General features: G+C 45.9%; 1 protein-coding gene across 5 annotated transcripts in view; it reads left to right on the top strand.

Moving 5' to 3' along the window:
* PAX7 (paired box 7) overlaps window positions 1-23,430 on the top strand; it is a 173,445-nt gene that overhangs the window by 14,246 nt on the left and 135,769 nt on the right. The window lies entirely within an intron of this gene.

Below are 23,430 nucleotides of genomic sequence, written 5' to 3'. Positions count from 1 at the left end.
CCATCCTATTGTATGTTGACATTGTGAAGTGAGTGGGAACTGCAAAAAAAATGTTTCAGCATTTAAGTGCTTCTGTTCCTGGAGTGTGCCAGCCAGCCACACCTTTCTGGGGCTACTCCATTCCAAGTTAGTTTGTTTATATTCACTGCAAATTCCTCTGAGCCCACCAGTGATTTCCTCCTTGTGCTTGTGCAGATGGCCTTGTTTTGGTGGCACTCAGAGAATGAGCCTGTTGTTCGTATATGAAACTTCCCTCCCTGTGCTGTTGAGACTCCACCTCCCAGTATTCAGAAAACGATTCCGGTTTTAACCTTGTCACCCTGATCTGCTAGCTTTCTTTGTGCGGGGAAGGGATGTTCATACTGGTAACTACCACATCTGTAGTCTTGCAGCGACGGTTGCTTTCTATTGGTTCGTTTCAAAAGTTTATTGCGAGTTGTTTGTGTGTTTGCTGTATTTTACTGCGAGCTGCTTTGGAGGCCTGTTGTCTGGCAAAAGGCAGGACAAGGATTTTATAATAAATGGAAAGAATTAAAACAGGCCTCTGCTCCCAGGAGCTTACAGTCAGTGAGATGCAAGACTTAGGTGAAGATAAACCCAGAGTTTCTTTCACCAGAGCTAGGGGTGGAGAACTAGCTGTTTTGGGGCTCAAACTCCCATCAGCCCCAGCTAGTATGACCCAGGGGCAGGGATAAGGGGAGTGCGGCCTATCAACATCTGGAGGACTCTGAGTTAAAAGAAGGCAAAGTTGGGATGGAGGTAGACGGGGCAGTGAAGGCAGGTGACAGAGGTAGCTAGGGAGAGTAAAGCCAAGTGATGGTCTAGTTCAGGGATGCTGAACCTGTGAGCCTCCGGGTGATTGGACTCCCAATTGCCATCAGCCCCACACAGCATGGCCAAGGACCAAGGATGATGGGAGATGGAGTCTAGCAACGTCCAGAGGACTCCAGGTTACCCATCTCTCTGAGGCTAAAGGATTCTGGTCACAACATCCACATGTTTCAATCACTCTCATGCCCCAGTCATGGATTGCGACAAAGAATCCTGGGAAACTATAGTTTTTCAAGGGAGCTGGGAATTGTTAGGAGAGATCTCGCAGTGCTATGGTTCCCAGTGCCCTTGGCAAACTACAATTCCCGGGATTATTTGAGGGCAGCTATGACTGGATAGGAATGCTTTAAAAAATATAGGGCATATGTGACCGCAGCTAAACAGTCATGTGAAAGGCTTTGTGGAAAGGGGGTGTTTTAAGGATTGAGTTATTTTTATTTTTTTTCTACTTCTTTTTTTAAAAAAAGGAAATTCTCAGAGGGGTGAAACGAAAACTAAAAAGCCTTTAAAAAACATTTAACTATTCAAGTGGGTCCTTTTTTTATATTGTAGAAAGTCCAAGCCATTTCCTCCCCTGGTTTTGAATATATTCTCAAATATTTCAATACCTTAGCAGAACACGTTGGACTTTATAAAATCTTTGTATCTCAAAGGTTCTTAATAGGTGTAAAGTATAACTGTCTCAGGAGAATCTGAGAGGACATGATTTTTTAAATAATAATAATAATAAATAAAGTCTTCAAGAATAATTTATTATCTTTTTTCTGACCTGGTTTTTCAGTACTTTGTGCATTAATAACAATAATAATAATAATAATCAGGAACCTGCATAAATTATGCAAATTGACACATTCTGTAATTTTGCATAATTTTACTTTCCTTGTTATGGTTGGGACAGTGACACAAATTTCCATTTCAACCACTGAAAACCTTATTCTGCCGTCTACAGTTTTAAGACCCCGATATTATAGCAGGCATTGCCTTATTATTTCCACACCCATAAGGCCTGGAATCTTAAGATTAGTTTTTTAAAAAGCTGCTGCCTCCACTAGTGCATTTTGTATTTTTCTGTGCATGTGCCCGCAATCCTCTAAACCATCTAGCTCATATTTGACTCATTTTTACAGAGCCCCCTTCATGTTAAGGAATAGCTTTGAATTCAAAACACAGTCTTGATCTGGATTGAATAATGTTATTCGGAGCTCCTTTTAGAGGTGGAAAAAACAGGATGCAAGTCCGTGGTCCTCTTTTCGCTGGTGTATTGTTAAAATCCTTCATGTGGTCTACCACCTTGACTTTCAGTGACCAGATAATCAAATTGCAGTGTTTCAAGACAAGAGTTGGGAGCCGTGTTTAATTCTTCAGCATGTAAAACCCCGCTGTGCTTTCTTTTAAAATAAAGTTTCTCTCCGGTACGATGTGATGCTGTTTAAGAGATGCTTTTAGACTGACGGAAGGCGGGAGAAAAAATGTGCATATTTTCAGCACCTGAAATCTTAAGGATAACTTTTTCTTTCTTTCTTTCTTTCTTTCTTTCTTTCTTTCTTTCTTTCTTTTTAAAAAAGAGGAAATGTTATTTGAAATATTATTTATATCATCCGTTAAGTTAGTGAAAGGGGAAGGCGGTATAGAGAATAGGCCCAGAGTGTCTCTTTCTTTCATTTTTCACACTTACTATTAAAAAATATAATCGCCGCAGACGCAGATTGCCCCCCAGAGGGAGTCTCCCTTTCCCTTTTCAAAGCTTGATTGATCTTTTGAAGACAAATCTTGAACTGTTGGGTGGTGTTAATAAAATTAGAGAGCCGCTTGGAAAACACAATAGGGGAGAAAAAGGGGAGGGGGTCTGGTTGTGGGGTCTTGGAAGTGTTAATGTGCTACCTGTCTGCCTTGGATGGTTTGATTTTCACACATACACCCGTTTTTGTGGTTTTTTGTTTTTGCGCGGGTGTTTTGGAACGGGTGGCGAAAGCTCCATCCGGAACACCAGCATGGACCTCTTGCCTTGAAAACCGGAGTCACTCCGGATCAGTTACTTATAAGGACTTGAAAGCCGGCTGTGGGGGGGTGAGAGGGGGGTCCTAAATGAATTCGTTAAACAGATCACTTTCTCTTCGGCTTGCTGCTGTTTTCTAAATGGTCCCCTGAAACCGCCTTTGACAGTTTACTGATGGGGGGTATCAGATTCAATTATCCGTTGGGTTTCTGGATATCTTGGGGGGAGGCGTGGGAGGTGTCATGGAAATTGGGGGAGAGATTCTTTCATATAGACATAAGTATATATTTGTACAGAGAGAGAGGGAAAGAGAGAGAGGTTTTAATGTGCGTGTAGATACCTGAATATGTGTGTGCATCTTGAATTTCTTAAAAACCTAACGCCACCCAAGTTAGTATTTTTCCACAGGGGTGGGAAGACTGTTTTTATTCGTGATAACGCCCAAAGTTTTGTGTTTGTTTGGGGGTTTTTAATATATATAAAAATGATATATATTATATATATAACTATATAATGATATATATATATATAATGATACCTTGTTTGTTTGTTTTAAAATAATGATACCTTCCTGTTGTTTTATCTCCACTCCCCCACCCACCCAAAAAAAATTTAATTGAAGGGGAAGGCGATGACGTTTGTCATTTGGGGGTTTCGTAAGGGTATATTGGGGTGGGCGGCGGGAGTGGGGATGTGTAAATTGGGGGGGGGTGTTTCTGGAGCAAAGCTGCTATTCTGTAATTAATAACCCGGTAGCAGAGAGCGCTCAGAGAGCGTTTGGAACAGTTCCGTTTTCTACATTAATATCAGGGGTTGTGGGGTTGTCCATTTCATCGGGGGGGGTGATCCTTTTCCTTCACATGGATGAGCAATGGAGGGAGGGTCTTATGACTGAACACTTTTTGAGAGGGGTGTGCGATAGAGGGCATTTCGGGTGTGCAGGAAGGAGCAATTGGCTAACTCCACCCTAAAATAAAATATTAACAAGAATTTGCCCGAAAGAGGGGATGAAGAGAAAAGGGAGAAGGTCGTTTCTCAGATCTCAGGCACATTTACCTGGAAATAAGTCGCACTGCTGCGGCGGTTGGTTGGGGGGGTTTACATTCGAGTAAACATGCCCAGGCCTCGGCTGCACGGTCTTTACTCCCGAGTAAGAGCGTACAAGTAATGGTTGCTTGTATTTAATTTTTATTGGACTGGAATAACGATACCGCCTGGACTGGGCTTCTGAGGTGCATTTCATCTCTCAGAAAATAGAATTATTAATTTTTTAAAATAAAATTGCTATTCATTTTTCAAGATCTTAAAAAAATAGGAAGGGTGACCAGCGTTTTCCGACCGAATATATCACGCTGAGATTACAGCGGGTTGATAATCTCCACTTCTTATCATTTTTATTTTTTATTTTTGCAAAAAAAAGCGCCAATTAAAAATATATGTATATTCGGTGCTGGACCTCGAAATGTTTGAACAGAAGGTGGAGAAATCGGCTTGTTTGGCTTTCGGGTCTCGCCTTTGGCTGGGAGGGGGGTTAACCTTGGAGATGAACTTCGCTTTGCAAAGACTTTTCCAAGTCGATTAAAAAGTTTTAAATACGGCAAAGGAACTCTGTGGCCCCCCAAAAGCAAACAATTTTTTAAAGAGAAGGTTGGAGGGTGCGCGGGAGGGGGGGCAAACAGACGAAGCTGTGTGTCTCTCTTTTTTCCTCCTCCTCGCCCCCCTCCCATTAAAATAGAGAGAAAGGAGGGGGGGTTCGGCTTGGCTTATTCTTATTCAAAAAAATTCCCAAGGCAGGGCCGCGGAGTTTGGGAACAAAACGGGGGCAGAAGAATGGGAGATAGATTTATTCAAAGCGCCCCGCTGGTCGATAGTTTTGTAATATTATCCGCGCCGTCTGTTGCAAGAAGAGGGGAGGGGAGCCGGTTGGAGGTTAGCAAAACGCTGTCCCCCCCTTTTTTTTCTTTTTTGGGCGGGAGGGGGTCTTTGGTTCAAATTGCTCAATATCCACTTGTAAATCAGGTCTTTTGTCGCTGAATAGCGATCGGTGCTTGTTTTGCCTCCCCTCCCCACCCCACGTCGTGATCGAAAATAAAATAAAAATAAAAAGTGGACATACTTTTTGTTTGTTTGTTTGTTTAGGCCTTAGAGAATACCCTCGACTCAGATTCTTAGGCAGGTAGTCCCGTCCCTCTTTCTCCCCCCCCCCCCACGAAAAGTTTGCAAATTGCATTCCGTGGGAGTTTGGTCGTAAAGTAGATTTAATGGAGTTTTATTTATTTCTCGAATTCCACTTTTCCTTTCCGGCTGTTTAAATATTTTTGTGCACGTGTAATGGTGGTTCTTTCCTCATTTAAAATGTCTTTTTCAGGATGATTCACGTCCGTTTTTTGTTTTTTTTTCCCTCCCCAAAGAAATTTGGGGTTTCTGGAAAGAAAGAAAAACCAAAGTTTTCAGGGAGGAAAAACGGAAGGTACGCCAAGATAAAAGGCTCTTGTGTGCGGAGCTAAATAAATGGACTGTTCCAAAAGTGAACCCCTCAAAAAAGGGGGGGGGAAGAGGAGAACGAAAGAGGGAGAGGGAGGGAGAGAAAATGGGAAAGCAACTAACTGGTTGATTTTTTAGAGGTTCCGATGGAGGAATCACTCAGTCCTAAGAATTGTTTAGCTTGAAAGTGAATTTCTATTGCCTACAAGATCGCGAGTTTTTAAGAGGCTTTGTTTGATTTCCCCCGCCCTTGAAAGAAAATGCGTTTATTTTTTTGAAGAAGGGGAGGGCGGGTATAAGCAGGGCCTCCTCTCGAGTAAGCGCGCGCCCCCCGCGCATTGGCATGTGAAAGCGCTTCTTCCTAGCTGTGGGTGAGGAGTGGGGGTTCTGCCCCCCCATTCAAGGCTCCGATCCGTGTCCTTTCGAAATGAGCATATATAGAAATTATTGCCTTTTCGTCTTTTAAAAACCCTCTGGACGAATTTACTTCCAGTTTCAAGAAAGCTGGGGAAGAGACACCCTATACGAGGAGGCTGAGGGGTTTGTTGTTGTGTGTTTTTGGCGTGGGGGGGGAGTGGAATAAGAGAAATTGCCTTCAGAAAAGTGAAGATCCATTTGCGAAAAGGCTACTCAGGTTCGATCCCCGCAAAAGTGCTTTGATTTCCCACCTCCCCCCATACCCAGATTTTCATTGGCATTTTTTTTTAAGAAAACCAGAGAATGCGAGAAATCCTCCCCACAATCCATAAATCTCTTTTCAAGCCTGCCAAACTTTTAATTGCCCTAATTAAAGTTCCTAATGACCATACTTAACTTGTAAAACATTTTTTCCATACATACACCTCCAACCTTTGGAGGGGGGGGGGAAATCTCTGGGTCTGCATTGTTGTTGTTGTTTTAAAAATACTCTCGCGCACACACACCCCAAGCACCCTTCTCTGGAGTAAATTCTCTTTGAAGGAAGCGAGAGTGGGGATTTAATGACTCCCGAGTAAGCGCGCGGAGGGGATCCGGCGGCCCGCAGCTCGTCTCCGGCTTGCACCTTTTGGATCGGGGCCCCTCGGTTAGGTGGGACGGATTCTTGGGGGAAAACATGCCTCCAGGACCTAGGCGTTTGGAGAACTCCCTATAGCCCTTTCCTAACTCTCAGCTGCCTCCCAGCAGCAGTGGGGTTAGTCTCCAGTGGATACACAGGAGTGCAGAATCCTTGTCCAAAATCGCCACTTTTGGAAGAAGGAACTAAAGGAAGAAAAGTCTGCGTATTCCTGATTTCACCCACCGCCTCGAAAACTGCTTTAGGATACGATTGTCTAAATGTTTAGGGTTAAAACAGAGCCCTGGGTCGGGTTTTGCCTCTAACAGAGTACGATACTAAGCACTATAACCGAAGACTTATTACCTAGTTTATTATTATTATTATTATTACTATTATTTTATTATTCAGTATAGGTGATAATTATTTATATCGTTCCAGTTTTGTTGCAAAACCCCTGGACTCCGCCATGTAGAAAAGCGATGTGTAAAAAACATCTTTTTTAAAATAAGAATCCTTTTTCTAAATACTCAAAAAACAAACCCCTGTTCCCGACTCTCTGTATGCTTTTAATTCAGACGACAGACCGAGTAAATTTAGTAGGGTTTACTTAGAGCAGTGCTGGAATGATTTGGGGGGGCAACCCCAATTTTTACCTGCCCCACCTTTATTGTTTTAGGAGATTGGGCTAAATTAGGGTCTGGGGATTCACCGAAGACCCGCATCCCAGAACACTATAGAGAAAAGCCGCTCAAAATTGCAGCCGGATCCTATCCCGTGAATATCTGGAAGCGATCTTGCGCTCATAGGGATCAAACTGTGGGCACACACGCCCCTTTTAATACTGTTTAGGATCGGAACCAAACAACTAGCGCGGATTTTCTAGAAGACGCGCTTGCTCCGTTCGCCCCCAGCACTTTTATTTTTGGCCAGAGTGATTTTGAAAGGCAAACCCAGGCAATCCAATGGGCTTACTCTCTAGGAAAGTGTGCGAAAGCCCGGGTAAGGGGGAGAGGGAGTGACTGCTTCTGAATCGTATGAGGGGGGCTGCTCCCAGGTAAGTGAGGGATCGGAACCTCGGGCCTTTTGCCTGGTTCACGACCCAATCCCCACCCCCAAAGATTTTTATTCTTATTAACTCCCAAGTAGACGTACAAAACATTTCAGCTTGGGAGAGCCAGGTCCCCCCTTCGCACGCCTTTCTCGGACGAAAAAGCTTCATGGGAGGTGGGGTGAGAGAGGAGACAGACGTTGCACCCCCCCCAAAAAAAAGTCCTGTGCTGGAGAGGTTGTACAGCCAGGTATACTCGTGAGTAAGTCTCCCTTGGTCATCTCCTTTTCCCCAGGGAGACTTATTGTTTCCCAGGAATAATAGAAGATGGAAAAGGAGGAGGCGTCTTTTGGGGGGGCAGTCCCTCCCCCCCCAAAAAACCCTCTATAGTGGCCTGTGCTGGATTTTCTTAGTAGGGATCCGAGCTCTCCCGGCTGCATCGTGAAAGAAAAGGCTCCCCTCGCTCGTCTGTTTTTTTTCTCTTTTCCTCCCTCTCTATCATCCGCTTGGCATTTAATAACGTTAAGACTTATTAGCGGTCGTAATGAAAACTGTGGCGCCTGAATAGTGCGCTGTGTTGGAGAGGGGTGTAATAGCTCCGAGGCATGTTAAGAAAATGTATTTATCCCCAATCAGGGACTCACTCTTCGGGTTCCCAGCACAAACGTTAAGTTGAAGGGGTTTAAGACAGATTAAATTGAGTCTTTATTTCGCTCGCACTTTCATCTTTAAACGGCTCACTCCGCTTGGCCCACGGCGGATATTCATGAGGGCTAGCCGCGCTCTGTGTGTGTGTGTGCGTGTGTGTATGTGTATAGGAGGGAGGGAGGGAGGGAGGGTGTCTTCCAATACCACCTCTCCCGCTCGCCTCTTTCTCTTCCTCCCCTTCTCAAAAAAATAAAATCCTGGGCTGTTTCTCATTTGGTTTGTTTAGGGTGGCGGGGGAGGGATGGGCGAGCGAATTTATTCTTCTGGTCATCAGAGTCTCTGAGGGTAGGGAGACAGTCCAGGCCGAGGAAGCTGGAGGCCACAAGCAGTGGGCTAGGCTGCGGGACTATAGACCACCTCCAAATAACTTACCACCCCTATCGTGGTATATGAGTAAGCGTTCGTGGAGCGGGGAAGGGCCATTTGGCTACCGCAGGGCAGAGCGCTCGCCAGCTTCTCTGGTGTAGTCGGTTCAGTGGCTCAGAAACTCTTTCTGCCACCATACCTGCACACGCTTACTAGGGTGTGCGCGCGTCCCAGTAATAGATTTACTCCTAAGTAGGTACGCATGGGATTGGAAGGTGTCCCGAAGCCATTTGCCAGTGGCGGTGGTTTTGCTGCAACGTGGGCACCCACCTGGAAGTTGAAATTATTATTATTATTTTATTGCAATAATTTGAATAATATTGCAAAGGGCCTCATCTCACAGCGCCGGCCCCTATGCATGAAAGTTAGAATTGGAACCGTTTCTGGGAGATTTGAGGTGCACGGGAAAGGGAGAGTCTCCTTTGCACGCCTTAGATACAGTAATACTCCTGTTGTCTCCTGCAGAAATGGGAGTAAGCCTCCTAGCTTTAATAGATCTGGAGGTGTAAAACCAGGTGGGTGGAGTGGGAGTGGTGGAGCTCGTCCTAGCATCCTATACCACCTGTCTCTGCTCAAGAGCACGTTAGTTCTGTGAGAGGTTTAACTCCCCAGGAAAAAGGGGTCCGGGACTGCAGGCTGAGAAAATGGGTGTCAAATAGGATGAGGATGGGTCCAGCTTTGGTCAAGGATAAAGGAGAGGTCCCCAGGATATTGACAAGGCAAAGTTATAGTGCAATCCGGGCATGGCCCAGGTGTGAGATTTGCCACCCCCACGCAATGGTTTTACTTCTGAGTAAACCCCGGAAAAAAGAGATTATTGCGTTGTGATTTGGTTTCTAGGTGCATCCAAGATAATGAAGAAGGTTTCAGGGGTTAAGAAATTGGCTGCCGCGCGTAATTGCACGCGCGTTTCGGGGTACTGTTAATCTAGGAGCAAGACCCACGGAAAGTTATGGAGGTGGGGTATCGCTGGTTGTTTGTTTAAAAACAAACAAGCCTGCAAATCATATTAATTTGGCATTTCCAATTAAGTTGAGGGAAAAGCAGGGAGAAATGGACTAGTTACTTTGACTAGGATATGTGAGTCGTGGTGGTTGTTGTTTTTCACTTGACCCTTGGCCTGTGTTCTGTGCTACTCGTGAGTAAAGTTCGACAGGGGATGGGGGAGGGGGTTATAAATAAAACACAATGGACCACATTGTGTGTGTTTGGACATCGCCAGTGTAAAGGAACGTGGGGATTTTAAAGAACTTTGCACGTGTTTGCGTACACATATGCGCAGAAGTGTCCCGATATTGATTCCCCAAAGCAGCTTCGGAAGCTGGTTAAACGTGGTCTGTCGGAGCTGTGGGACTTACTCGTGAGACGGAGCCAGAAAGGTGCCTGTGGGGTTGTTCTATTCATTTGGTTGTGGATTTGGAGAGAGGGTGGCGCTGTAAGAGGGACTCAAGAACATGGCCTCATACCAGATAATAACTCTGATCCATATAGCTGAGGATTGACTGCACTGGGTGGTGGAGGCTCGCTAGGGTTTCATGCAGGACCTTCCCAGAGCTACCTGGAGATGCTGGAATCCTTCTGCATGCTGGACAGATGTTCTGCCAGTGAGCCACCACCCTTTACCAAAGGGATTTCTGATCCTTCAGGAGATGGTTGTGTGTTGCGCTCTGGATGACAGATATATCTGGAACTGGGCTGAGGTTGACTCACTGGAGCTGGCCTCCCAGTCCCAGGGTTTAAGGGCGAGAAGTAGCCGCGAATGTCTCTCCATAGATTCCTCTGAAATGCAGTTATGGGAATCACAAGGGACGCAGTTGCTGTTGTGCTCAGGTCCTGCTTTGGGCTTCATAGAATTGTGGAATTGGAAGGGACCCGAAAGATCCTCTAGTCCAACCCCCTGCAATGCAGGAATATGCAGCAGTCCCATACGGGATCGAACTTGCAACCTTGGTGTTCTTAGCACCACACTCTAACCAACTGAGCTATCCAGGCAGACCGCGTCTGCTTGGCCACTGTGGGAACAGCATGCTGGACTAGATTGGCAATGGGCCTGATCCAACAGCCAGTCTCTTACATTTCAATGCTCCTGCGAATGGATTTGTTTTAGGCTGAGCAGATAAGCCTCATCAAAACGGCATGCCTTTCTCTCCGTCAATCTATTCCAGATCACGACCTTTTTTGTGCATTTAAAGCACACTCAGTTAGAACACACGACTTCTCCCCAAGAGTCCTGGGAAATGTAGTTTCACCCTCACAGCACTACAGTTCCCAGCATCCTTAGCAAACGCCAGTTCCCAGGATTCTTTGGGGTAAGTCGTGTGCTTTAAATGTGCCTTCAGCGTGCTTTAAATGTCTGGCGTTGTGGATCTGCTGTAGGTGTGATCTGAAACACAGGCAATGCAAAAATTATATATATATATATATATATATATATATATATATATATATATATATATATATATATTTAATCCATATTTTGAAACTGAAACACTGATTTTGGAGAAAGTATACTTTAAAATTCCCCTACTGATGCTTCCTGCCCCCCAATTTTATATTTGAATGGTCTCTGCGAGGCGGAAAACGTCCAAGCAGTTTATCTCCGGGTTTCCCATTGCAAAACACGCATAATTGCAGAAACACGCATCTCGATCTCCACTTCTGTATGTGTAAACACACACACGTGCATTGTACAAATAAAAACAACAACAAACAGAACCATTTGCCAGCCTTTCTTAACACCGCACCCAGCACCCCATATTTACGGGAAACCTGACTTTATTGAAGGGGGGGAGAGAGGAAGGAAGTGGTTTGGCTTGATTTAATTTAATTAAGGGAGCAGGAGGACGTGGACTCACCCATCCTCCTTTCCCCCTTTCTGTCCGTGCTGGTTTTAGTTTCACACCTGGAGAGATTAGGCGTCTCTGCACAATGTTGGAGCCTTACACCTGGCTGATTTTATTTATTTTTTTAATTTCCTTTTGGGGTCGGAGGGATTGGGTATGGGGGTTGCCAAACCCCAGCTCCGTCCTCTCCTCCCCTCCCCCTTGAAAACAACAACAACCACCCCAAACACCCCTTTTTTCCAAAATAACACCCTCTCCCACCCGTGGGTCTCCGCTGTCTCTATGTTTGAGAAGGGGAAATCCACCAAATGGGGGTGGGATTACCTAAAGGGTTAGCAATCTAATCAAACAGCGAGCAGGCAGGATTTGGAGTGGGATCAAGAGGCATAATGGGGGGCAGGAGGGGAGATGGAGGCTGGAGGCGGAGGGGGAAGGATGGGGTTCATTTGGAGGCAGGAGTGAGAAAGTTGTAAGGGGAAGAAGGGAACAGGATGGAAAGAGGAGAGAGGAGGAAATGGACAATATGGAGAGGGGGAGAGAAGGGGGGAGGCCTTATCTCAGTGGCACCTGCTTGGCATTCCGAAGGGCCCAGGTGGCGGGACAGAGACCTCGGCCTGAAACTCTGGAAAGCCATTGCTGCCAGTCAGTGTAGGGAGCACTGAGACAGTATAAAGCAGCACCCTATGTTCCTGAGGAGGGAGGGAGGGAGGGAGGGAGGGAGGGGAAGGAAGGAAGGAAGGAAGGAAAGAAAGAAAGAAAGAAAGAAAGAAAGAGGGAAGGAAGGAAGGAAAGAAGGAAGGAAGGAAAGAAAGAAGGAAAGAAGGAAAGAAGGAAGGAAGGAAGGAAGGAAGGAAGGAAGAGCGAGCGGGAGGGAGAGAGGAAGGAAAGAGGGGAGAAAAAGAAGAGTAGGAAAGAACGAAGGGAATGAAGAAGGAAAGAAAAAGAAAGAGGGAGAGAAGAAAGAGAAAGAATAAGAACGAGGGAGAGGAAGAAAGACAGGAAGGAAGGAAGGAAGGAAGGAGAGAAAGAGAGAAGGAGAGAGAGAGAGAGGAAGGAAGGAAGGAAGGAAGGAAGAAAGAAAGGAGAGGGAAGGAAGGATGTGGAAAAGAGAGGAGAGAAAAACAGAATTTGATAAGCGGGGAAAGTGGGGAAGAGAAAAAGGAAGGCTGGAAAAAGATGTGGCCGAGGGGGGAAAGGAAGATGAGGAAAACAAGTGAACCGTAAAGAGGAGGAGAGGCAAAGAGGGGAAAGTGAAAAGAGAAAAAGGAGAAATCAGGAGAGAGTTGGGCGAGGCGGAGGGCAGGGGGGAGGCGGGCGGGCGGGGTCCAGCCTGCTCCCACGCGGGGCTTCCACGGCTCGTCGGCGCGCGAGGCTTGAGACAAATAAGGTACAACCACAATGAGCGGCGATAACAATTACAAAGGCAAACAGGGGCTTTCGGGGACGGAGGCGGCGGAGGGGGGAGGGCTCCGCTCAACCCCGGTGTAGACATCAACAAAGTCTGCGAATGTTTGCAAGATAAAACTCCTTTCCAAATCCGCTGTGACGGCGAGGCGAGAGCGAGCGAGCGAGAGATAAGGGCTTCTGGGCCGGGGGGGGGGGCGCACGATGAGGGCGGGGAGATGCACCAGCATAATCTAATACAAGAGACGGGGCTGGCGCTCTCTGTCTTTTTTTTTTTTTAAGTTAAAACAAGGGGGAAAGGAGGGAAGCTTAGATTATGCAAGGAAAAGCTGGGGGGGGGGGGGAGAGTTGAGGATACGAGGCAGGGAAGAGGGGGTCAGGCTCTCCAGATTCGGGCTAAGGAGTGCCTCCAAACCCCAAGACACCCTCCCAAAAAATGTTAAAAATGTTGCCCTGAGAGGCAGCAGCTGAAGAAGAATCCTGTATAGCCCCGCAAACTTGCTACTTTCCTTTCCCAACTCTTTGCAGTGCCCTTAAAATACTTTGAAAAATGTATTGGGTCTCTGGGGCAAACCCAGGAAGGTTTTGTAGCATCATAGAGGTGGAAGGGATTCCCAAGGATCATCTAAGCCCAGGGGTCAGCAAACTTTTTCAGCAGGGGGCTGGTCCACTGTCCCTCAGACCTTGTGGAGGGCCGGACTATATTTTTTTTGGGGGGGGGGGCTGGAAATGAACGAATTCCTATGCCCCACAAATAACCCAGAGATGCATTTTAAATAAAAGCACACATTCTACTCATGGAAAAACATGCTGATCATCTGCGGGCCGGATGTTGAAGGTGATTGGGCCGGATCTGGCCCCCGGGCCTTACTTTGCCTACCCATGATCTAAGCCTAGCTCCCTTGCAATCACAGCTAAAGGTTCCCTGACAGGTGGCTATCCAACCTCTGGCTGAAAACCTCCAAGGAAGGAGAGCCCTTCACAGAGGGCTGAGCCCAGGGCAGAATTAGACGATGCATATTTTTTGGATTTTGTGAAGGTCAGCAGCAGATTGTTTGATTTAATATGATGGCATTTTTGAGGGCAGTAGGGAGGGAGAAGGGCTTGTGGGGTTTTCTTGTGGGGCAGCAAAACAGCTTGTCTAGGACTTGCTGATCAGAAGGTTGGCGGTTCGAATCCCCGTGACGGGGTGATCTCCCGTTGCTCGGTCCCTGCTCCTGCCAACCTAGCAGTTCGAAAGCACCTCAAAGTGCAAGTAGATAAATAGGTACTGCTCCGGCAGGAAGGTAAACAGTGTTTCTGTGCGCTGCTCTGGTTTGCCAGAAGCGGCTTAGTCATGCTGGCCACATGACCCGGAAGCTGTATGCCAGCTCCCTCGGCCAATAAAGCGAGATGAGCGCTGCAACCCCAGAGTTGGCCACGACTGGACCTAATGGTCAGGGGTCCCTTTACCTTTACCTGAGAATACACACAGCAAATGTAAAAGGAGGGGAGAGGGTGCTAACCTGCATCCCTCCTGTAGCTTGGATTTGTGTCCATACCAATTTTGATGGTAACTCTGTTAGTTAGAGTTGTGGGATCAAAGGAGGACTCTAATGTGTGAGTCAATGAGCTGTGATTCCTGAATTTCATGGGGTTGGACTAGAAGACCCTTGGATTCCCTACCAGCTCTGCAGCTCTATGATTCCGTTACCTCTAGTCAGGACTGAACATAGATTCTGCTTCTTGGTAGAATTGAAGAAGTCCTCCATGGTTGTCAACATATGAAGTCCTATGTATGCAGGGGTTGTCTTCGGTTATGTCCTACTCAGAGTAGACCTACTGAAATTCATGAACCAAAGTTGGCTGTGTCTATCATTTTCAGTTGGCTCTTCCCTGTGTAGAATGAGCATTGAATGTTCACCCCATGTGTGAAATGGGGACCTTGTTGTCCACAGAATGTTACTTTTGCTCCTGCAAAAGGGGGGGCTGTGTTGCTAGATATATCTGCCTACAGCAAAATGAATTAAAGAATTGTGGAGTTGTAAAGGACCCCCAATGTCATCTAGTCCAACCCTGGCATAGCAGGGATTATCTTTGTTCAGAACGGCTATGTGCCCATTTGGAGGAACAGGCACTACAGCTCATTTCTCCATGCTGGGGAAAGATGCTAAGTTATTTCACTCCTTAGATATATTGAGCTGAACCGAATGAAATCCTAGTTAGAGCAGATCCATTGAAACACATGGACCTAAGTTTCTGCTCATTAATTTCAATGGGTTGGCTACTGTTGTTGGCTATAACCCATTGTTTCAAGGAGGTTTTTCCTATCTAAAAAGCAACCTTTTAAAAATTGTAACCTTATGGAACGTGAAGGCTGCTCAGAAGGCGTTTGTGATTTTGTGTACAGAATTATTGGTGGCTTTCGTAGATAGGGATGGTTGGTTGTAGATCGCTGCATATGTGGCAAAAATCGTGGGCAGTGCACTAAACGATCCTGAATAGCCCATAGATAAATAACTACTAGCAAGCATTGTTGACCTATTTGTATATAGATCAGTGGTGGGGAAACAGGGGCACTCCAGATGTTATTGGACTCCAACTCCCATCACCCCCACAGCCAGCATGGTCAAGGATGATGGGGTCTGTAGTCCAGAAACATCTGGAGGACCACTGGTTGCCCACCCCTGATCTAGAGTGAGATTCTGGTTTTCTAGAAATGCATAGCTTGACAGCATGTCAGATTATCTAGGGGAAAGCGGGAGAGAGAAATCTGCCCACAATAATATTATTTTTTAATGTCTGTAGCAAACAGCTGCCCAGAAATTAAGGAGCAAAGGGGGGGGGAGTAGAATGTCAATCATAAACAAATGTTTGATGGGATTTGGTAATATTTGCCAAACATATACAGGTTTTGTATAGGAAATATCAGAGCTAAATGTTTTAAAAGGCTCAATATGCTATTTATAGGTCTAGACTCTAGAGCAAAAGAGACGATTTCTCTAGAAAGCGAAATCATGGTGGGTGTTTGGGTGGGTCAAGGTGGTGAAGTCATTATCGGAAGCCACAGAAGCTGGGCTCAAATATAGACTTGTGGTTTGGATTGAAAGTTCTCTCCTTAAAAAAATAGCCTTTCCCTTTATAAAGAGTAGGGAAGCTTCTTGCTGATTTCCAGAAAGTGACTCTCTCTCTCTCCCTGTGGGTGGGTGTGGAGAGAGAGAGAGAGAGAGAGAGAGAGAGAGAGAGAGAGTTGGCCGAAGTGAAAAGTGCCCGTTCTCTAAAATGTTGATCCAAAGCTGGAAATACGGGTGGCTGTAATCAACTGTTTGCAATATCTAGAAAGTTGGGGGTGGGCTTTGGATTGGTCCTGGGGGGGGGAGGGGAAATAAGCTTTCTAGAACTAAGAGCAATGTATATAAATCATTGGTGTCCGGTGTGGGGTAATGTGTAAAAGTGATTGTGCATTAGGTAGGGTGAATGTTGACAACGGGGGTGTATAACAGGCAACTTGCAATGGGACCTACGCGAATGGGTTGTTTCTGCCTTTGCCCCTTTCTCATTGTCCTTCCTCCCCCACCTGACATTTTGGACCATTCAGATTGGCTTATCGTATGAAGAATCCATGCAGGTTCAACCATAGCAAGGTGACGTTGTGGGGCACACCAGCCTCACCCAGGTTTGGCAGGCAAGCAAAGCAGCAAACCACAATGATAATGTCCTACCTCCACTGCTGGAGGCTGTGACTGAGAATCGCAAGTTTCTGGTGACATTATTCCCAGGAGGAAGGTTTCAGGTTTTTGCTTAAATGAAAACTTAAATCATTTTTTTAATTCATTGCAGATCTTACTCCAGAATTCTTTAATGGCTGTGCATTCCCACCACATGTGCATATATGACCCTATACCATCTTTACACCTCCAGCAAGTTGGTGATCTATTTTTATACATCTTTGCGAGTTTTGCTGGAGAGTGGTGCCCATCTGTATTGCATTTTCATAATATTTTCTCTCAGATTATAGCACGCCGTAAATTTAATATCCTCCCTCCACAATTTCTCCCATTGAGCCATACAGATATTATAGCCTAGGTCTTGCGCCCATTTCACCATTGTTCCTTTCACCAATTCTTCTTTCACCTCCTACTCTAAGAGGAGGTTATAAATTCTTGAGATGTATTTTCCTTTAGATTGGATTAATTCTTTTTCAAATCTAGATGTTTCCTTTGCAAGGCCTTCCTTTTTACCTAAGTTCAATCTTTCATTTATCTGAAAATATTGTAGCCAGCTCCTGCTTGCGGGCTTCCCATTGGGATATCTGGTTGGCCAATGAGAAGAAGATGTTAGACTAGATGGGCTCTTAGCCTGATCCAGCAGGAAAACTTGTTCTTATGATCTAAGATCATAGAATCATAACATTGCAGAGTTGGAATGACCCTGAGGATCATCTCGCCCAGCCCCCTGTCATGCAGGAATATGCTGTATACAGGGATCGGACTTGCAACCTTGGCGTCATCAGCACCATGTTCTAACCAACTGTGTAGTGATAGTTACCAATTTGGATGGCACAAATTCATTGAGGGCAGGGCCATCAGTGTCTGTGTTCTACCCTCTGAATACCAGTGGCTAGGAATCTCAAGTACTGTTGTGCTCGTGCCCTGTTCCACTGGGGCATCTGACTGGCCAATGCGAGATCAGAATGCTGGACTATATGGTTCCTTGGCCTGATCCCGCAAGCTCTTGCATTCATTCATCATCTAGTCCAAGTTGTATGTGCTCAAAGCACAGGGGCATCTATGGAAAGAAAGAGATGCTGGACTCGTTAACAGAAACTAATTGAATGTTCGATTCCCTGTGTGCATATGTATCATTAAAAAAACAAGAACAACCCATTGTCAGCAGTGCAGTTATCTCACATATTTAGGTTCCAGCACATTGCAATTTCTTTACAATACTTTCCTCGAATCTCTTTTTCTGAAGCCTTTCAACCGAGCCTCACTTCCTCTCCAGTGGCTGAATATTTCAGTCTCTCTTTCTGGGTATCTTGTGCGATTGCACAGGAGAAAAAGGAGATATGTGGGTGGGTGTTTTTTCCCTCCTTCCCCCAGTGGTTGTGGTTAAAGGAATTATATTTACCCACTTTTTTTCTTTTCTTGTCTTTTTTTTTTGCAATAAGCTTGGTGAGAGAGAGAGAGAGAGAGTCATTGAAAAAGATGAGATGAGAGGGACGAGGACTTCAAACGAATCCATCATCTCTGGAGTTGGTGGAGATTTAGAGACAGTGTTGTGTGTGGAACGGGGAGGGGGGGAGGAAAAGAGTTATTTAGATATTAAAAAACCATATTTTCCTAGAGGCATCAGGAGTTTCCGCCATCCACACTTTCCCCTTGCAGCTATTTGGCTGGGTGAAATACTCGAGACCCAAATGTTGAGGAGAGATAACGCCGGCGAGCCACGCCGTGGTCTTCGAACCGCATCAGAGCATTAAACCTGGATTAACCTCCCCTTTCCCCCTCCCTCCCCATTCTCCTTCAACTCCCTCTTCCCACCCCCTCAAGCTCCCCCCCCAACGCACACATTCCCCCCCCAGTGGAATTTACATGGAAGGATTTTAAAGCATACACAATTCTTAGCCTTTAAGCTTAAAGGTACTTAAGTTGAGCATTAGGGTAAAACTGGGGTGTGGGGGGGGGAGAGAGAACAGGAGAGAAATACCCCCTCCAAAATGTTGTTGTTGTTTCATAATGTCAAGAGCCCCCCACCATTACACAATGAAGTCCAGATTCTAAAGTTGCCAAACTGTCATTGCAAACTCATCCATATTCCACCCATGTTGCTGTTACATATGGAAAGGTCCTGGAAAGGTGGATAGTTTAATGTGGCACTTTCTAAGATCACAGAGTGCTTTGTGGACATTTTCTCAGAGAAGACAGGCCCATGGGTCAGTGATAGAACATCTGCTTTGCATGCAGAAGGTCCCAGGTTCAACTAATTAGGTATAAGTCAAAGGTAAAGGGACCCCTGACCATTAGGTCCAGTCGTGACCGACTCTGGGGTTGTGGCGCTCATCTCGCTTTACTGGTCGAGGGAGCCGGCGTACAGCTTCCGGGTCATGTGGCCAGCATGACTAAGCCGCTTCTGGCGAACCAGAGCAGCGCACGGAAACGCCATTTACCTTCCCGCCGGAGTGGTACCTATTTATCTATTTGCACTTTGACGTGCTTTCGAACTGCTAGGTTGGCAGGAGCAGGGACCGAGCAATGGGAGTTCTCCCCATCACGGGGATTTGAACCGCTGACCTTCTGATTGGCAAGTCCTAGGCTCTGTGGTTTAACCCACGGCACCACCCGCGTCTCATAAGTCAACTTACTTTGCTCCTATTCAAATCAGCCCTTTGTCAGAACAATGAGGACTAGAATCTTGCTTTATTTTTAGTGGGAGGCAGTAGCTGTGTGGTTAGTACATGGAAGCACCTGCTTTGTGCAAGGAAGCTCCCTTGGTTCAATCCGCAGCAGCATCTCAAGGAAGGCTTGGGAGACCCTCCCTTGTTGAAACCCCGAAGAGTCTCTGCCTGCCAGTGTAGGCCAAATTGAGCAAGATGGAGCACAGGTCCAACTCTATATAAACCAGCTCCTGTTGTTCTTATGAAGCCGCACCATACCCAGCATCCTGTTCTCACAGTGGCCAACCAGATGCCTGCAAGAAACCTGCCATCAGGATCTGAGCACAAGAGTAAGCCCTCCTCCACTGTGGTTTCCATCAACCAGTATTCAGAAGCATCACTGCTTCCAACCATGGTGGCAGAGCGTAGCCAATAATGGCTAGTTGACATTGGTAACCTTCTGGTCCATGACTTTGTCCAATCCTCTTTGAAAGCCATCCAAGTTGGTGGTCTCCTGTGGCAGCAAGTTCGATAGTTAACTATGCAGTCATACCCTCCAACATTTCTCTGATGAAAATAGGGACGTCCTATTTAATAATAATATTAATACCCCACCCATCTGACTGGGTTGCCCCAGCCATTCTAGGTAGCTTCCAACATATATAAAAACATAATAAAACATTTAACATTTTTTAAGAAATCTCTGCCTTCAGAAGTCTTCTAAAGCTTGTTTAGTTTCTTATCTCCTTTGCTCGAGGGTCACGTAACTCCATACCCTCCAACATGTCTCTGATGAAAATAGGGACTTCCTAAGGAAATGTGGGACATTCTGGGATAAAACCAGAAACCCGGACAGATTCTGTAAATCCAGGACTGTCCCTGGAAAAAAATCATCTGTCAGATTCCTCTGTCCTGAATTTTCCAACATTCAGCTTCATTGAATGCCCACAAGCTCCAGTGTTCAGTTTAGTCCAGACTGGAGCCAAAGTCTTCCTGCTGAGCTACGATTCCTCTCCAAGATGGACCACTGAATCAGAACAGATCAATTTAATAACGCAGGGAGAGGGGGGAAGCATGTGCTGAAGTGTATGTTTGTGTGTGATATCACAAAGCGTGAGCAGAGGGGGGGGAAGGAAGGTAAGGGAAAGTGAAGGCTTCTAAGGGGAAATTGAGAAGCTTAGAGTCCTTTGATCCTTGGGTGTTTTCCCTTATCTGAAACATTTCTGGCGACACTGCTACAAAGGAAGTTCGTCATATTACCAGCGGCCCAGGCCTGCTCACAGGAATCAGCATCTATTAATTAGCAGCTGGTCTCGATGTCTTGTGGGAATTCCAGGCTGGTGGATTTTTTTCTATATAAAAAAAATTGAGTTTTGCAAAGCTGGTCTGAACTTCTATGCAAAGAATATCTGAAAAGGGCCTGGGTATTTAATTATTTTAGTAGTGGTGCTGGGGAAAAATTATTTACACATCACTTGGGAAGACAGGCAAACTAATGCAAGTGTCCTGGAGGAAGCAAAGATCAGCAGTGTTGAAGCAATGATTCTTCAACATCAGCTTTGTTGGACTGGTCATGTGCGGATGCCTGATGATCGTCTTCCAAAGCTCTATTCCCAACTTAAAAATGGAAAGTGTGATGCTGGTGGCCAACAAAAGAGGTTTAAAGACTGTCTCAAGACAAATCTAAAAAAATGTAGTATAAACACTGACAACTGGGAAACACTGGCCTGCGAGTGCTCCAGTTGGAGAACAGCCTTTGCAAAAGGTGTCATGGGCTTTGAAGACACTCAAACTCAGGACACAAGGGAGAAACATGCTAAGAGGAAGGAACGCTTGGCAAATCCACACCGTGATCAACTCCCGCCCAGAAACCAATGTCCCTACTGTGGAAGGACGTGTGGATCCAGAATTGGCCTCCACAGTCACTTGCGGACTCATTGTTAAAACCGTGTTATAGAAGACAATCTTACTCAGCTACGAATGATCGCCGAAGAAGAAGAAGAAGAAGAAGAAGAAGAAGAAGAAGAAGAAGAACTTGCTCTCATTGCTTTCCTGCATGGGAGATGTACAGAAGCTGACCATGTTGCTGTTGCAGGAAAAGGAAGGATTTATGAAAAAAGCTTTCTTGAAAAGATGATAAAGGTTTAGAGTTGCCACAGGTTCCCCATTCCTGAATTAGACCATCACTTGCCTTCACTGCCCCTTGCTACCTCCTTCACAGATCTTGTTGTACTCCCATCAGCCTTAGCCAGAATGGTCAAGGTTGAAGCGAGTTGGAGTCCAGCAACATCTGGAAGGCTGCAGATTACTCATCCCTGCATTAAAAGGAAGTAGAATTCTGATGGAGGCAGGTAGTGGCAGCAAAGGCAAGTGGTGGGCGAGTTCAGGGATGGAGAGCCTTTGGCCCTCCAGATGTTGTTCCCTCTCATCATACCTAACAATGGCCTGCCTGACTGGGGCTGGTGGGAGCATCAGAAAGGTCACAGCTTACTCATGTATGCCAAATTTCACCCAACCTTTTCTTTAGGTCCTTGTTCTCATTCTGACCTGCTGCTCAATCTTACGTCTCTTTGAAGATAAATGCAGTTAGACACATACACCCAGCTGTGTTGCAAAAACTAAAATAAGATAAAGGGAACAAACTAAAAAATGTAATTTCCCAGCAACCCATGACATTATTATTATCATCAGGACACTGTGTGTCACAAAACACTAGACTTTAATTGAGTTAGGTAGAGATAACTACCCCCATTATCTAGGGGGCTGTAGGTTCCCCTTTCCTGAACTAGACCATCGCTTACCTTTACTGCCCCAAGCAGTTTACAAAAAGATAAAACAAGAAAATCGAGGGGGAAATGACCACAATACCTTAAGACATACAAAAAGTTAAAATAGATTAAAATTCACATCAGTTCTCTAAAGTATCTGCCTGGACAGGCTTGTCTGAACAAGAATGTTTTTAGCAGGTGCCAAAAAGAATACCACGAACGGCTTTATATCAACAGGCAGGGAGTTCCCAAGTCTAAGTGCTGCCACACTCAACTGTCAAGTTCTTGCAACTGTGGAGCAGGAATTGTGCGGCACCAGTTAGTGGTGCCACTTCTGCCAACTGAAGTGGTCAAGTGGGCACATGTGAGGTAAGGTGATCTCACCAGTCAAATGGTCCCAAGCTGTTAAGGGCTTTATAAGACACCACCTTGCCAACAAAGGTCCGTATAGTTAAAGCTATGGTTTTCCCAGTAGTGCTGTATGGAAGTGAGAGCTTGGACCATAAAGAAGGCTGATCACCGAAGAATTGATGCTTTCGAATTCTGGTGCTGGAGGAGACTCTGGAGAGTCCCATGGACTGCAAGAAGATCAAACCTCTCCATTCGGAAGGAAATCAGCCCTGAGTGCTCACTGGAAGGATAGATCCTGAAGCTGAGGCTCCAATACTTTGGCCACCTCATGAGAAGAGAAGACTCCCTGGAAAAGACCCTGATGTTGGGAAAGATTGTTGGCGTCCTGGTGACAGCAGAGCTGTTCCAACTGTAAATTGTGGGAACTGTAGTTTATCCCCTCTCAGAATGGCAGTTCCCAGAACTCTTAGCAAACTAAAGTTCCCAGGATTCCCATGGGCATGGGATATTCCTATTTGGAGTGACATGCCTCTGATAAAGGGAAGGTGGTGGCGGCGGTGGTGATGATGATGATGATGATATAGATATAGTATTTATACCCCACCCATCTGGCTGGGCTTCCCCAGCCACTCTGGGTGGTTTCCAACAAAAGATTAAAAATACATTAAAACATCAGTCATTAACAACTTCCCTAAACAGGGCTGCCTTCAGATGTCTTCTAAACATCAGATAGTTGTTTATCTCCTTGACATCTGATGGGAGGGCATTCCACAGGGCGGGTGCCATTACCGAGAAGGCCCTCTGCCTGGTTCCCTGTAACCTCACTTCTCATAGGGAGGGAACTGCCAGAAGGCCCTCGGCGCTGGACCTCAGCATCCAGGCTGAACGATGGGAGAGGAGATGTTCCTTCAGGTATACTGGGCTGAGGCCGTTTAGGGCTTTCAAGGTCAGCACCAACACTTTGAATTGTGCTTGGAAACGTGTTTTTGTTGTTTAGTCGTTTAGTCGTGTCCGACTCTTCGTGACCCCATGGACCAGAGCATGCCAGGCACTCCTGTCTTCCACTGCCTCCCGCAGTTTGGTCAGACTCATGTTTGTAGCTTCGAAGACACTATCCAACCATCTTGTCCTCTGTCGTCCCCTTCTCCTTGTGCCCTCCATCGTACTAGGAGCCAATGTAGGTCTTTCAAGACTGGTGTTATGTGGTCTCGGCTGCCCCTTCCAAAGGATTTGCGGCTTG

Source organism: Podarcis filfolensis (genome assembly GCF_964270895.1).
Source record: "Podarcis filfolensis genome assembly, chromosome: 8".
NCBI classification, from domain to species: domain Eukaryota; kingdom Metazoa; phylum Chordata; class Lepidosauria; order Squamata; family Lacertidae; genus Podarcis; species Podarcis filfolensis.
This window is presented reverse-complemented; position numbering and strand designations above follow the sequence as displayed.